The sequence below is a fragment of the Colossoma macropomum genome, unplaced genomic scaffold (assembly GCF_904425465.1).
Source record: "Colossoma macropomum unplaced genomic scaffold, Colossoma_macropomum, whole genome shotgun sequence".
Taxonomy (NCBI): domain Eukaryota; kingdom Metazoa; phylum Chordata; class Actinopteri; order Characiformes; family Serrasalmidae; genus Colossoma; species Colossoma macropomum.
The window spans coordinates 28418378-28435724 of record NW_023494798.1 but is presented as its reverse complement, the minus strand read 5'-3'; the positions used below and the strand labels follow the sequence as shown (position 1 = coordinate 28435724).

Sequence of the window (17347 nt, the reverse complement as noted above, 5' to 3'; positions counted from 1 at the left end):
AGCTCATATCAGGCACATTTTGCCCCAGCGCTCATACGTACACCAGTGGCCAGTTGCACCAGCTGTGCGTTAGTTCAAACGTAGGCTAGTTGTAACATAAGTGTTTACTAAGTTCAGGTTTGTGCATTACTAAATCAGACTGAGTTGCACCACACAAACTAGTTTTAATGTTGGGCTTAGTAGTTACTAAATAATGTTTTGGGGAAACCGTCAAAAACCATGTAGAAAGCACAAAAAAGACTAAAAACATTTTTGGTTAACTAAGCTTAAAACTCTAAATGCTATGCTGTGATTTTACTTACAGCTCTAATCATCGCCCTGGTTTAAACTCTGAGCATAAAGCTAAACACTCACAGCTCCAGCTCAATGAGACTCAGCAGCACAAATGGCTAAACTGAGGCTGTTGTTGTGTTGGTTATCCAGAAATCGTTGTTGAAAAAGCTGCATATTTGATTTTCTCAGGGAAATATTAAAGAATATTAAAGTTATAATCAGTGTAACTTGTACACGTCATTCTCTTCCATGCTGGATATTTTTTCCATTGAAAAAGTCAGAGCCAACTGCTGCTGCGTTTCCATGGCAGCAGGTTTACTGAACATGTTATCGTCATGTTACAGCGACGTTCACATTAGTCGGTTGTTACTAGTCAGAACGCGATTTGGATTTGCGGTGCAACCAAATTTAGTTAAAGGATAGTTTGAAACTAACTAGTGTAACTAAGGACTTAAGTATAAACTTACGCAAACCTGGTGCAACCCAGTCCTGGTCTCTGAAAGCATCTTTGATGACGTTAGGTATGATATGGTTAAGCAAGAATATGAATGTGTGACTATGAGTCATATTTGAGAGGGCATCTCTGGAGGATATCACAACAGAGACAAAAAGAGAGAGAGAGTTCAGAGTGGGATAGAGAGATGACAGAGGAATGTGAGAAATGAAAGAGTGAGAAAAAAGGACAGAGAGAGAGAGAGAGAGAGAGAGAGAGAGAGAGATTGACAGTGGTATTTGGCAAGAGCTCCAGAAACAGAGGCTTCATGTGGTGTTTGGGTCAGAGTTGAAGGAGATGAGGAAAAAGTTAGCGCTGAGTAAAGAGTGATTTCAGGCAGCAGCCATGCTCTCTTGCTGAGACAGGAAGTGAGGTCATCGAAAGGGATGACAAGATTAATTGCCTATTAACAGCAACACTTCCAGGAGACTGTCAATACACAACAGCTGGCAGGAAGCTATTCTCAGGCTGAGGTGTTTAATATGGAGGAGGGGCCATTACAGAAACATCCAAACTCTGAAATCTTTTCTGTTTGGGCCTGTCCACATGTGTCCAGATATGCTGTAGATTAAAAAAAAAACAAAAAAAAAACTTTGCACCACTTTACCTGAAAATATGAACAGACATCATCTAGAATATAAAGAATATTTAAATCCTTAATTTCATCAAGCATGCAGTTGGTTTCAGCATCGCTCCATAAGTGTTTTGCTTCCATCTCACAGCTACTTTGCTTGCTTATTTCCGGAACTGCAGTCTGTTTTTGCACACGCACAGACTGAGAAATCCGAAAGAAATCAGAGTAAGAGTTCACATGCACTGAGAAATCTGATTACTGAGCAAAAATCCAGCTCTCTTTATTGGATTTCTTGATCGGATTTCTAGACCTTACTCCAATCTAAGAAATCAGAGTATGCTGTTAACGTGACCATTTGAATAATCAGATAAGAAATAGAATAATAATTACATGTAAATGCAAAACTCATCAAATAAAATTTTGCAGCAACAGTAAAGACAGAGGGCTGTTTATTAAACAACTGGCTGTTTACTAAGAGAAATAGCATCTGCGCACTGGGAAAGCAGGTTGCCTTGGCCTTAGAAATAAAAACTGAAACCACTGAGGAGGCACAGTCAACATGCTTAACTTTTCAATTGAGGTCCCCAAAATTTCCACATTGGTAGCTGTCTAGGTAACTGTAACTTCCATTTTGTTTATGTTATTTTGATTAGGTGTTTAGCTGTGCATGTATTATTGCTTGCTTAGTCAAGTCAAGTCAAGTCAAATTTATTTATATAGCACCTTTTACAACAGATGTTGTCACAAAGCAGCTTTACAAAGAATCTGGGTCCAGGCCCCCAGTGAGCAAGCCTTGGCGACAGCGGCAAGGAAAAACTCCCTCAACAGGAGGAAGAAACCTTGAGAGGAACCAGACTCAAAAGGGGCACCCATCCTCCTCCGGTCGACACCGGATAAGAGGACAGACACAAAACAGTATAAGTGGATACAGTTTAACACCACTGTGCAGTGCGCCGGCCGCATCTCAGGTCAGACCCTCTTAGGACAGGTAGCCGCTCAGCTCAGGGAAAGAGAGGGCGAGGGGGAAGTGGGGGGGGGGATAGTGACAGACAATACCTCTATTAAGTAATTTTAGCATTTCCTAACTGTTGTAAGACTGTAAATTAAGATCCTAAAATAAGATAGGATCTGCTTCTATAATACGAATTTGTGAAAAATCTTATCTTGTTCTTGCCAGATCTTCACTAAGGACTAAAGATAGGACGTTTCTGCAATACAAACTCTAAATGCTGCATAAAAATTGGTTGATTCATCTTCAACTAAGAAGCATCATAAAAAAAAAGTGCATATTACACATGTGCTTGATGATGATTCATGCAGAAAATAATGGCGCTCAAGGGGGAAACATATGGTAAAGTGGCATTTACATACGCATCTTCACCTGTAAACAACATTCATAAGTCCACAGCAAGAATGATGGTGTTCATCCAGTGCACTTTGTAGAGGCTTTTTTTGTCCTTCCAGCAAGCATGTCCATTTACTTACGTATGATATTTAATAAATGGACTACATGGTGACTAGCATCGCTAATTATAGTTGCATAATACCATGATGCTTTGAGGTGTAGCTTCATTTATCATTTTGCTGGCCTGCATTCAAGGTCTCCCTAATAACCTGGAAAACTTGGGCTGTTTTCTGTAGGTAAGTGGTTCTGAATGCGCTGACTATCAAACAGCATTTCACATTCATAAGCCTGTAACTCTTTGTGTTGTGCCCAGCAAAGATGCTCTTACATCCACACAGAGATCGCTTTTTGTTGATTTTCAGAAAGTGGTCTTTCTGAAGTGGAAGGAAGTCTTTTGATAAGCATTTGGTCCAATGAAATTGGCAGAATTTGTAAAATTTACATAAAGCAGTTGGACTGCATGATACCCGCCAAACAGAGATAAAAATTCCAGACACTGGAAGAGTACAAACCCGAAAAGACGGCATCTGGCTATGCAAGACTACTTCACGAGCTGCTACCAGATGTCACCATGATGGACTACAGAGTGGCACGAGGGGATGGATGTACAGTCTCTCCAAATAGACCTGTCCATCACCCAGCTACAGACTAGTCAGCTACTCACCGTAGAATGCGGCATTCTACCTTAACATCAAAAGCATCTCTGCTTAGCAATCATCCAACGTATACTCAATCAACTCCAGCTTAACCAACTGGTGCAAACTTGACTTGCTCTGACTCTCAGCTGCACTTTATTATTTTGGGCCACCGATTCAGACACATCCACTAATGCACGCCAGTCTATATACACCAGTGAGCATTTGCCTACAGCCGAAAGAGGAACATTTCAGAGTGATGGAAATTTAGAGCTATTCAGGTGTAGCCAAAAACAGTGAGAGCTTGGTTTCTAAATTTATAAGGTGACATACTCATTGCAGAAAACGTGGAACCACACTGTTCACTACCTGCAAGGTGAACATGAATGCTTTCTGGTCACGTGCTTTCTGTCTCTGCTTCTGCATTAACGGCAGGGGAACATTGGGTGTGTTGCCACATCTTTCACTCTGGTTCCCAGAAAACTCAGAATTGCCTGCATGAGATCACTGACACATCATGCAGATGTTTTATTCATATGGCGACATGTTATGTTTTGAATACATGCATTTTATGTTTTAAATACATACATACATGACAACCAACCCCATGGGTTCATACCTCATACAACTGCCATACTTTATGTTAAACCTTCCCATCATATTAAAGTATACTATGAGTTATATTTCTCATCAAAAAGCAAAGAAATGTGAAATTAAGATCTAATTTATCAGTTAACCCTTAAACTCCCAGGCTTAATACATACTAAGGCTTATTATTCAGTAGCCTACAGTGACTTCAATGCCAACTCGTTGAGCTATTCTTAGGTTATAGAAGTATATAATAACATTTTGGGCGTGTCTGTGTGCCCTGGTCAGTTATAGGGTAAAACTGATTTGCTCAAGATCACAGAAAATTCACATTTATGCATAAACAACGAGTTTAACAGCAGAAAAAATTACTGTCCTCCAAAAACCACCAATGACACGTGACAACCATTTAGATCATGAGTGTCACAACTAACCACACACAAGGGCTACTATGCTAAAGGGTTGGCTACTGACCTTCATAGTTGAGAAAAAGGGCACAAACATGACACCTCGACCCTCTAATTAATAATATAAAACAACAGTATTCAAAATTTCATTTTGTGGTATAAACAGAAGAAAAAATGAATCTCCTGCAGTGGGTCAACAAACCCCCTCGACATTTAGCCCTGTATCCCCATGTGAATCTATGCATATTTGTTTTCCCATGTACATCCCTGAAATCTTTGTGCAATTTGAAGAGTTTTCCACAATTAATGAGTTACATGTTGCACATGGGTCTGCTAATGTTTTTTGATCATTTTATACAGGTAACATTGCAGACATGACACCACATCATAAGCAGCCACATAATATTAATCCAAGATGACCTCTGAATGACTCCTAAACCCAGTACTCAAACTACAGTGCATTAAGTTCCATCATTATTTTTTAAAAAGCGGATGCTGCAGTCTTTGAGGCCTGACAAGTGCATGCATCCCCTGTAGAGCTTTAATCTAGTCTGAAGCTTTGGTTGCAACCTGAATACAGCATGAGAAGTTTATCTTTGAGTCTGACCAGTCTCAAAGATAGCATCTTGTTTGGAGGGCGAACCTGACCTGAGACCAGCAAAACTCTCTTAACCTGACCAGACCCAAGCCAGACTGTCAAAATAATCAACTTTCCAAAATTAAGTTTAAATGTAATTAATTTGTTTATCAAGTAATGGCTTTTAACAACCTCCATAACAATTTAGTCTGGATAAACCTTTCATACTGCTTATATATCTAGAGGTTAACCTTCACCTGGCCATTCGTTAAAGTCCATTTCTTTACATGATAAGACATCTTACATATAGAATATTGAACATATAACAACTACTTTACAAACAAATGAAATTTCCATTTGGCTGCACTAAACTATCCTCTCCTGAATCGATTTGCTGTTTATTTCCCATGCAACCATTTTCTTACAAGCGTGGGCCTCATGGAGCTAATAAATTCCATCAACAACATGTGTGGGTGATTTCAGCATATCTGATTAAAACTGTTTTAAAGGGGAATTCCAGTATATTCAAAAAAAGTCTGTATAATTAAATGGTTGCATAAAACAAAGTCAGAGTGGTTTGATGTGGTTTGAGGCAAAATGCTCTATTCTAGAGAAACTTTCTGAGTCAGAGCTGTTTAAAGTGGTGGTGATAGGAACCAGACATCCAAAGAGTTTAATGCCTCTAAAAGCTACATCACATTGTATTACACAAAGTGGTTATGAATAAATGTATAATAGTAAAATGACTATATTTTTAGTGTTATAGACATTGTGTCTACACAGTCTGGTTCTCACCACCACTGTAAATAAATGAGTTGGTGAGTTTGTCTGCTATTAAACATAAACTGCATAAAATGAATTAAGAATCTAGTAAAAAGTAAAACTAATGCAGAGGGAATTGCTGGGAGAACCTGGATGTGAAAACTGATTCAACCCAACACATTTTTGAAAAATCTGGTTCAAATTTGACCAAATCCAACATGAGCAGTTTGGTCCAGCTGGGTTTGGACGAACGTCTCAAGCTCTAATTCCATTTATTTGTCCTTATTTTACTGTATGGAACATAAAAAATGAATATATTGCAATGTATTGTTGACATATTCCAAACTACTGTGAGTGCAAGAGTTATGAACAGTTTAACCACAGAGAGGGCATAAAACAATGAAAACAAAAAACACATTCGTTCCTTAACCTCCGCCTCCGTGTGATCGCTGTATTGTTCTTTGCTGCTTTTAAGTTCAAGCTCTTCTAAGGAATCCTCCGCGTTCAAATACACCGGCGTGAAGCGGGGGTATCAAACACACAACCAATTACAAACCCGGTCCGCAGTTATGTCTCATGCTCGAGACGGGTCTATTTTTAACGTCCTGCCAACAAACAACCCTCCCTACTGTTCACACAACAGTGATTGAGATAATTGGCTGGCGTTTAGCTGAGGAGTCATTCAAAGCCTGCCATTCTTCACACCGCCATGCCTTGTGGCCCACTGGCATTAGGAACAGTATGGGGTTCCATCCATGGCCATTAGCCGTTAGCCATTCAGATTCTCCAAGCACAAAAAAACGCCCAGCATGAAGGCCCTCCGAAGCATGCGCTCGGAGCGAAGTGTTTACATTGCTGATGTATGGAAATTAGAGTGAGTGACTGAGTAAAAGCCATGAAAGAGAGAGAGAGAGAGAGAGAGAGAGAGAGAGAGAGAGAGAGAGATGGAACATGGAACTAAGAGGAAAGAAGAGGGCATAAATAAGTGGAAGAAAAAAGAGCAGTGAAAAAGGTCAAGAGAGCACATTAGACAAGATGTAGGTGGAGGGCAGAGAGGAGATGAGGACAGCAGAGATCAGATGTGAAGAGAGGAAAGGAGAGGAAAGGGGAGGCGGATAAAGCCCAACCCATATATCAGCTCATGATCATTTTAGTCAGTAAAAGACTGTTTAACCCTCAAGTTATGTTTATGTTTGGGGTCCTGCAGATCCCAGACCCTCTTTTAAATAAATAAATAAATAAATAACAATGACTGTTTATCTGGCTGATATTTAATGGCATTTTCTAGTTTTTTGAGAACTGCTAATAAACAGTTCACTACAAATGACAGAAAATCATCTGACTGGCTTCTCAGAGAACCCAGCTATAAAACACAGTGAAACGTGTTTATAACATTGTCATTATAACCAAATAATTAATTCTTTATGTATATATATATAAATATATGATAAATTAATTACTTGATTATAATGACAGTGTTCTATGGTAATTTATCTATTCCCGTACATCTCAAACTATTTTGTCACAAAAGGGATGGTTAAAGCTTCGATCATTTTCAATCTACTCCACGCTTAAAAAATATAGTTCTTCAAGGGTTCTTTAGTACAGAAAATGGTTTTATATGAACACTCAAAGAACCCTTTGCATGATTAAAGGGTTCTTTGCATCATTAAATGGTTCTTCGGGTTGATGGAGAATGTGCTGTAGATGGTTCTACAGAACCATAGAAAAGGGTTCAACATAGCACCAAAAAAGGTTGCAAGACATGGAAACAATATAATAATAATTTTTGGTGCTATATAGAACCCTTTTCAAAAAGGTTCTACAAAGAACCCTATAGTACAATCTCCATCAGTCTATACAACCCTTTTAAAATGCAGAGAACCCTTTAATCATGCAAAGGGTTCTCTGAGTGTTTGTGGTTCTATATAGAACCATTTTCTTTAATAAAGAACCCTTGAAGAACCATCATTTTAAGAGTGTAGTTGTAGGTCCACTGACTCATTCAGATTAAAACAAAGTCAATTAGGCTAGTTTGATGTGAAATGTTAAATTGTAGAGAAAAGTTTTTGCTTTTCTTTATTGATAGTGATGGTATACAAGTATACCATCTTATTTACTATCTAAAATAAGCAGCGAACATATACATGCTTTCTTAGTTGTTATATGTAATGTTGATGATAGTAAAACAAACAAAAAAAGAAAAATGTGATTTCTTTGCTTTAGAACGTCCTGCATGTGCCTCTCTGTCATGAACAGGTTAAAGAAAAGAATATATTTTAAGTCAAAATCTTTATCTCAAATTTATTGTATAATGATGTCTTAGGCATCAGGCAGAGTATTCATAACTATTTTGCAATTTTGTGTACAGAACAGAACCGGACATTTCACATCAAACCACTCTGAATAATTTCATTTTAACCATTTATTCATGCAGAAGTTTGGAAAAATCAAAAGAAAAAAATACTTTTGCATTTACAACATGAGGTTTACTAGTCTGATTTTTGACCAAATCAAATTATGCCAATGTTATCAGTTGTCTGAATGTTTAGCTCTGCAAAATCACTTTTGGTCACAAAATGTTCATATCGCTCGAGCCCTACAAGCAAAGAGAGAAGGCCTGAAGAAGGTAAGAGATGTTTCAGGGTAGGAGATGGACTAATATGAGGACAAAGACTGACATTTCTGTCTCTGAATGAGGATCTAATACCTGCAAAGCTGATTAGTACATGTCTCACTCTGCTGAAAGTCTATTCCCCCGTCTGCATCAAATGAGCTGAGACATGCATGTGATGTATTGACTAAATTACCTGTGAAATCCTGCTGAAAGCCAGCCTCATATGGTACAAGTGCAACTTCCAAAGCCATTAATTATGCAGCACAATATCATCACCCAACTCCAACAACACAGGTAGAAGTTGTCTGTTTATAGACAACTCACTTTAGCTAACTTTGAATGATAAACTACAGAACTGTGCAAAAGTCTGAGACCCTTTCATTAATTTATTTTCCTGTCAAAGTTGCCAAGAAATGATACATTGTTAATTTTGCAGCATAAGTAAAATATATTTAACAGACACACTGTAAACAACAACACTGAAACCAGACATCTCTGGTGTGAAGTCATTTTTATGGACTGATGAGTCTAAATTTATATTTGGGATTAAGCGGAAATGCAACCAACATCTAAGACTGAACTTTGGATATGTGGACAAATATTTCTGCAAATTTCTCTGAAAATCTGAAAGCAAGACTCCTGAAAAGAAAGAAAGCTGAAATCAATTTGAAAATAAATATAATGGATGTTTTGACTGGAAATGGAATAAATGAAAGGTTAGTCTTTTAGTGTTAGTGACTTTTGCATCTCATTGTAGTTCCATCAACATCTCAAAACATGAAGGCTATTAAGTTGCAAAGGCCAGCACAGCAGGTCAACTCTGTTAAAATGGTCCAAAATAGCAACAAAATTTCACTAAAAGCTTGGATGTGAAAATACTGGACTGGTACTGGACAAGCAGTTCTAGTAAATTCAGAAATACTAAATAAAGCAGACCAATAATAAATCAAGCCACCAATCATAAGCACTCAATGATGTACCACGAAAGCGAACTTGCCAAGCAGTTTTGGTCTTTTTGGCTGCGCGGTAAACGGTAATAGCATTCTTTACTTCAACGTTGTAAAGAAAAGTTGTAGGAAGTTTATTTATTTCAGAACATAGAATTTAAGCATTTCCAGACTTAACTTGAAATCAGTTTGTTAATTTACTTAGTAAAGTAACTCAGTTTAACCTTGACCAACTGGGTGTGTAAAACAAGCAAAAACATACAGAATATGTAGACAGTTGGGAGAAGTTGAATGTTTTGAATTTGTATAAGTGTTTTCTGTACCTGCTGTCATGAAGTATTTTGGCCAATTTATCCATACAAAACTGCATCAGTTCGAGCACATTTTTGGGACATCTGTTTTTTTATAGCATTTCAAAGTGATTGAGGTCGGGACCTTTTTGCATAATTATCATATTAAGTTTTGGATTGCAGACAGACTCCCTGATGTTTTTCTGAAGAATTTCTTTATACAGTAAAGGAATGATTGCAAGCCATCCTGGCCTTGAGGCAGCAAAGCAGTCTCAAACTGGTAACCTCTGTGGCAACCTCCCATGAACACCAAGCTTATTCAATATTTATTTATGGCAGACTCATGAACACAGACATTGTGAACTGCAAAACATGCCTGCGGATCTTTAGCTGTCATCGTAGGGTTCTTTGTCATATGTTTGAGATCTCTACAGCTTGCCCTCGCACTGGTGATAATGTTGAATTTCTTCCATTTGCATCTTTCTGCCTATGGACTGATGGACAAAGTCTTTAGAAAATTTACACAATAACCTTTCCGATATTATGATTTTCAACATCATTTCTCTTTCGACTAGGCCATGTTATGCTTAGGCAGAATTATGTTGTAGAAAGCAGGTAACCCAAGTTGTACATTTCTACCTGCTAGAGCACATCAGCTGGTCAGCTAGTCAAATAGTTTAAAACACTCAACTCCAACTGCCATCTCAGTTTACTCCATTATCCTACAGGTAGACATACTTTTTCAATGAACTTGACGGTGCTGTTTGTTAAATGAGACCTCATTTATTATAATTACTGTGACTTAGATGAGAAACCCAGATAATCCGTAGGTTCCAGTCATGGATGTGCAGTTTTTTGGGGGCGGGGGGGATCTTGCCCCAATTTTCTCCCCAATTTAGTCATATCCAAATACACCCACACTGTAGGCCCGGATAAGTTGAACTTACTTAAAAAATTTGAGGAAACCGGTTGCCTTAAAAAAATTAAGTAATGTGTAATGAAAACTTGAGTTAGAGTAACGATAATTTTTGAGTTAGCCTAACATAAACATACATTTGCGCATCTCGTAAATTCTAATTATTTTAATTTAATGTCTTGAAATTGCAACTTAATTATATGTTTCATTAGGCAATTGAGGAATGTTTTCTATTTAAGTGATATTAATCACTTTACCGAACACCAAAGGGTTAACCTTTTACTGTGAACATGGTCACTGACACAAATGCCCACTCATTAGCAAAGAGAATGATAACCTTCACTCTTAGCCAGCAACACAATATCAGGCAGCTGAGTAAAGCATATATAAATAACATTTGCCTGAGGAAAGGCAGCATGGGTGGATCGAAAGCTCACTGACGGTGAGTAAAACAAAGGGAAAGAAACACTCAGTATGCAAATAGATGGAGCCGGGAGCCAATGGGAAAGAAATTCATTTCAATACATTTTATTTAATAAAATCATGTTAACAAAACAAACATGCAACTGTATTTCACAGCTTACTTAGCTTCACTCAGTTTCACACATTTTCAACCAACTCAGTTTCAACCAACAGAAATGTTGTCATTTTTTGAATATGGGGTTTCAAAGTTGCCATAGCAACAGACTAAACTAAATAGCAAAAAGTTAATTCAGCTCAAAAATGTCATCTGGATGTACAAAATCATCAAAAACGTTCCCTTTAATTAAAGTAGTTGAGCAATGTGTGGGATATACTGAGTTTTATGTACAACTGACTTAATTTATTTGAGTTAAAACAAAATGCGGGTTTACAGTGCACCAGTTAGGACTACCCCAATCACACGATACCACCACATCTTTTTGAAACGCTGCTTATGCAACGGCAGGTCTGTTATGTCACCGAACAGATGCCTGTGCTGACTAGCAACACATTGAGTGATAGGGGAAGGGGTGGGGCCATCCTACCCACTCAGAGAGAGTGAGACCAATTGTGCACTCTTGGACCCCCGACCACAGATGGCTGTAGCATCCCCAGAGATCGAACTAGTGATCTCCTGATGATAGGGCCAATACTTAGATGACTGCACCACCCCTGAGACTCTGCAGTTTTGAATTTGGTTCTATTTATTTGTTTACTGGGCAAAGAAAGTGTGGATATATTGACTATGATGACAGTACGGATCAAAAACCTGCACATTATTGCGAAACATTTCTTGACTCGTGGCTTCTTTTCTGTGTGTACAATCCTTCAGGGAGAAGTAGGGGCAGGTGTGTCTGGAGTGTTGAGATTTCTGATTATAGGCTCTTCAAAACCAAACAAACAAAAACTTACAACAGTGGTTTTCAATCCAAATCCAAAGCGGGACCCCATGCACTGCATCGTTTTATGTTTATTCCTACTCTGGCACACCTGATTCAACTCATGATGAGATTGATCATGACCTGATGAGTTGAATCAGGTGTAGGAAAAACACAATGTACAAAGGATTCCCAGCAGTGTGGTAGAGAACCACTGTCTAATAGGGTTCTTCATGGGGCTTGGGGCAAATAATCACACACTCATTTAAGCCCTTCAGTGGTCAGGGCCTGTCAGCAGTGAAGGACCTGCTGTATTATGTGTTTTATGTGTTACATTATGTTCAGTTTTATGTGTTATAATATATATATGTGATCTATGTATGTTTTATGTGAGCTGTACCTGGGAGGACAATGGGAGGATACTGTGAACAGTTATTCTTGGCTTCCTATGTATAGGTTAAGGACATTTGGCAATGGTCCAGGCAACAATGTGCCTGAGGCAGCCTATACAAACACAGTCATTTTCTATGTCGAGCAGGTCAACTTGGCGTCTGTGAACCATGCTCACAATAATAAAAAAGGCCAATGCAACAGATGCTAGCCTGGCCTCCTGGTCCTGGTTCTGATGAGAAAGAGGGGTCTAAAAAGTTCTACATCTGGTCCAAACTTCTGCAACACAGGTTTGCTAAATAAGGATATGTTATAACTTAATAATAATGCAAGCTTATATTGTAGTCCATGTAATTACTGAATAATAAGCCTTGTAGGAAGCATGGCATTTAAAGAGGTTAATCCACATTTCACCTACTGGGAGATACCTTCAATATAAATAAAAAAAATAATAAATAAATACAACTAAACGTCTGTTAGCTGTAATAATGCTGCTTTTGCTGCTAATATTATGGCATGGGCTTCCACTTAGTGTCTGGAATAATCTTTGCAACCACTAAGAAATGTTTCTACCAATCAAAAACAGAAAATGTTTCTTCAACCCCAACATCCACAAAAGGTTCTAACTGAGGTACAAGCTGAAACCCTGCAAAATGGTATTAATCAAGTGAGAGTCATTACAATCCAACCTCAACTTTCGTCTTATGTCTGTACTGTCATCAATATTATCAATGTCACATCAAAACTGTACATCGTTTATTTTTATTTGTTTATTTTTTGTACTCCATCTGATAGCTAGAAATACTTCAGGGGGACAATTCATAGACATTCATTACTTGAAAGAAAAACTTGTATTATTAACATAAAGGCTGTCAAATAAAATATTTAAAATATTTAATTGTATTATTTTGTGGAGTTAATTGTGATTAATCACATTCATCCTATTTAGTCATACAAATTTAGCCCTACAAAAGGATTTTCCAATATAAAAAGCACTGCATTTTGCTTTAGTTATATGAGTGAAGAACACACACTTGATTATAATGGATTTATCAACATGAATAATTGAATGACATTATTTTCAAAAAACATTATTTGTGTACCTCACACAAACTGACAGTGAAAATCACATGGTTTCCATAGGTAATAACCTTCACCAAGAGGGCTATCAGTTGAATTTCCCCTTTAATAGCTGTATTTGAATGAGAGTGCCACAGTCACAGAGATGCAGCAGCAGCTTGTGAGCATCAGGGCTTCAGCCTGCACTATTATGGACATGGTCAAAACAAGAAAAGCCATTGACAACACACAAAAAAAAAAAGAAAAAAAAAAATCTGGTAACAATTGAATGCATTAACATGTTATTACCATGTTATTACAATATTATTATTTACACTGCATTATGGTTAGGCCCTTGTACTCTAATCTTATTTTTCATTTATTAGTCTTTAGATTCAGTAACATTTATGGATTATTCTTTAACTACTACAGAAGTAATATGCAAGTTATGCTGTAATGAGAGTAAGGAATTGAAGTGTGGACCCACATTTGGATCTTATGGATGGAAGGTTTGAGGGGATAAGAATTTTTCTTCCTTCTCCTATAAAGTTACCATTTTGTAGGTATGAGCTTTTGTTACAACAGGGACAATGCATTATCAGCTCTCAGCAGGACATGGGCACGGGTGGCTGCACTGGGCCAACACGGCGGTGTTTATGGTGTTTTCGTGAGAAACAGAGGCAGAGGAGTATTGTGCATGCCTCGCGGTCACCCCATGCCCGGTAATAGACTCCCACTTTCTAATTCCCAGTGTGCTGACAGAGGGGACGAGTCATGCTGAGGGACTTTCCATGCTGTGTGTGGGAGAGAGAGAGAAATCAGGAGACTGGGAGATGAAGAAGGCCTAGTTTTCATGTGAAGGAGAGAGAGAAAGAAGCCAGATGCTGGCTTTAGGGGCAGAGAGAGAGAGAGGAATATCTGACGGCTGCTTCAAAAAATGCTTACCTTCAGCAGAAATCCACACATAATCTTCTGCTCAAAGGCACACATACACAGAGCAGTTGTTGAGCACAATGGCATGGGAAATCCGGCAAGGATGTGATGAACTAGTTAAGTCTCTCCTATACATTCATATACAGAGGAACCTTTGACACCACAAAACTGGAGCTGAGCTTTTTCCACTGGCCATCACTCCAGTACATAAGGTTCAAATTTTATGATGTTTAGTATCTGCTGAATACTTGTAGCAAAGAACCTTATGGTACTCAGGGGTGTTCTCCTATGTCTTTGTTAACACTTGCAGCTGAAGCCAATAAAGTAGCTAATTCTTTATTACAGTTCCAAGTGAGGATAATGTGTCCAAGTACTATTGCATGACCAGTGAGTACACCAGACAGTACACTACACTCTTAGAAAGGGTACTAAACTGTCACTGAGGACTTTATATAGCACCAAAAAGGGTTCTTCTATTGTTACAAGCTTGACATGACAACAATAGAAGAACCATTTCAGTGCTATATAAAACCCTTTTCAAAAACGTTCTATATGTCCATCTACAGCATATTCTGCATCAATCTGAAGAACCATTTTACCATGCAAAGAACCCTTTAATCAAGCAAAGTGTTCTGAGAGTGTTCATGGTTCTACATAGAACCATTTTCTTTACTAAAGAACCATTGAAGAACCATGATTTTATCATTATCATTTCATATTAGTGCAATTAGTCCAATAAGTTAACAATATCTTTCAAGTAAGCCAGCTGACTAGCCAAAGCAGACACTTTTTGGTGGCCCAAAATGACCAAAAAGACAGTGAAATCATTCATTGAGGTTATTATGATAGATCTAGCTGTGGACAATGAAGTAGAACTAGAACTGTAAGTTCTATTCGGTCCATTTTGGTCAGTTTTTGAATGTGCAGTCAAAAAAACGCCAACTGATAAGAATGTCTGCACACTGCCACTGGCACTGACTGGGTGTGGCACAAATCTAGCCAACATCACCTCAAAACATCTTAAGCATCCAAGCCCGAGAACACAAAAGACTAATGTGTGTTATAGTTCATGCTGTGCTCTAACAAATGTAGCCCCCCCTGGTTTGTCTTCATGTGCCAGTCTGTCAATATTTGGCAAGCGAGCTCAGTATTGAGTGTCTCAGTAGTAAGGCCGTCATGCTCCTGACAACACAGCTAATTGCTGGGTGTTTGCAGCACACTGCAAACATAAAAAGCTGTCAGATTTCTGTCAGACATGACCTTCAAAATGTCATCATAATCTGTAATCATGTTTGTCTGATTCCAGTGCATGATAATGTATGCAAGAGAGACTCTTTTTGTATTGTATATCAAAAATAAATAAATAAATAAAAATGTGAGAAAATGCAAAAATGTAAAACTAATTTAACCATTAGATTATTATTTCTGGTACTGACCACTATAAATTTAATACCGAAGCCTCTTCATGGTCAAGGCCACATAAAATCCCTCCCTCACAGTGCCCACATTTGACAAAGAGAGAGAGAGAGAGAGAGAGAGAGAGAGAGAGAGAGAGAGAGAGAGAAAGAGAGAGAGAGAGAGAGACCGGGAGTGAGGGAGCTTACAAGGCAATGAAAAAGATTGATTCAGAGATGGTGTAGTCCAGTATTAAAATGATTGTCCTACAGGTATAACATTTATTAATGCCAACAGTCCAGCATAATGAATGACCATTACCCACTCCACATATATTCCAGTATCAGCAGCACTGCTTAGGTGATACCCTGTGGGCAAAAGTGGAACAAAATCCCTTGGAGGTCCAGCCTGCCACTTGCTCAACGGAACAAGAGCAAAAAGCCAATAGGGCTTTTGGAGCTGTCCATGGTGCTGAATCCCATTAGTTACTAAGAATGTGCAGAAACAGCGCCCATTTATCTTTCAATATAACTACAGTGCGTGATAAAACATTAAACAGGGCATTGCATTTGGTTAACGCGGTCAATTCTGCGGACAAACGTATCAGTCATCGTTTCACAAATCACGTCCGTTCATTAATAGAGGCGATTTCCACAGATGTTCCATTACGCCGTGTATTTGTGCGTTATGAGCACAGAATACCCGGAGTATCAGGCAAGACTGACCTTTCAAGCTCTGTTAGTGGCAAAGCACGAGAAATTGAATTGCATCGCCGCTATAATATTAGCGTGTCGATAAGAATATGTAGGGTGCAAAATTATTCTCCATCACGCGCGCGCACACACACAGCAGGCACGCGCCACACACACATACACACACCTGGGGATGCTGGCAAGTCTTTAGAAATGGGAAAATTACTAAAGAAACAGGAAGAAAGACAGAAAACCGCGATCATGTCTTACCTTTCCTCGCCGGACTGGAGCTTCTGCTAACTTTCCTCTTCTTCAGCTAGTTCCGTCCCGAGCGCGCGCACGCACTGTCCGAGCCATGCAGCAGCTCTCTCAGCCCCGAGTCTGGCACTTCCATCCACACACACACACACTCACACACATACACACTCTCTCTCACACACGCGCGCGCACACAAACAAGAAGCGTCCGTCAAAAAATAAAAAAAAAAGCGAGGGGCGAAGGAAAAGTGTGTTGCTGAAGTGGGCACGAGCTAAGCTAGCTCTGAGTCATTGCTGGGCGCTCACACATGCACACATACACTCACGCATGCATACACACGCGCGCGCACACGCACGACGTCCTTGACGAGAATCCACCCCGCGTTCATCAGACGGAAGAAAGCTCCTAGAAGGCGCAGTCCGTCGTACACACATCCGCGCACGTGCGCTGGTCAGCCGCACTTTCAGCCCAAAACGAATCAAAGTCGTCCGGCTTTTGCATGATCACACCCAATCAAATGAGCCTCTGAATACACCCCCCTCGAAAAAAAAGTGGGGTCAACTGCTCGCTCCGTGACGGCGGACGGAGCTCCGGCTGGGGGAATGAGCTCGCGCGCCAAACTCGCCGTGATTCCGCTCCGTGTGCCGCTATGAGGGCGCGGACCAGACTGGCAAAAAATACACCCACAATTCCTCTGCGGGGCTGCAGCGCTTCTGCTCCAGGTTCAGGAAAGGAGCCCGCCTCCTTGCGCAGCCATTGGCTGGTAGTTTTAGCACATCCTACGCTATGATTGGAT

At 39.2% G+C, this 17347-nt stretch overlaps 1 protein-coding gene across 1 annotated transcript in view; it reads right to left on the bottom strand.

Annotated features, from left to right (window-relative positions):
- Nucleotides 1-16704, bottom strand: part of si:cabz01090165.1 (uncharacterized protein LOC100333421 homolog) — a 267664-nt gene extending 250960 nt beyond the window's left edge. The window contains exon 1 of the mRNA XM_036584828.1: nucleotides 16564-16704. The gene's annotated coding sequence lies outside the window, so the exon portion shown is untranslated. The remainder of the gene's footprint in view (nucleotides 1-16563) is intronic.
- Between the last annotated feature and the right edge of the window lie 643 nt (nucleotides 16705-17347).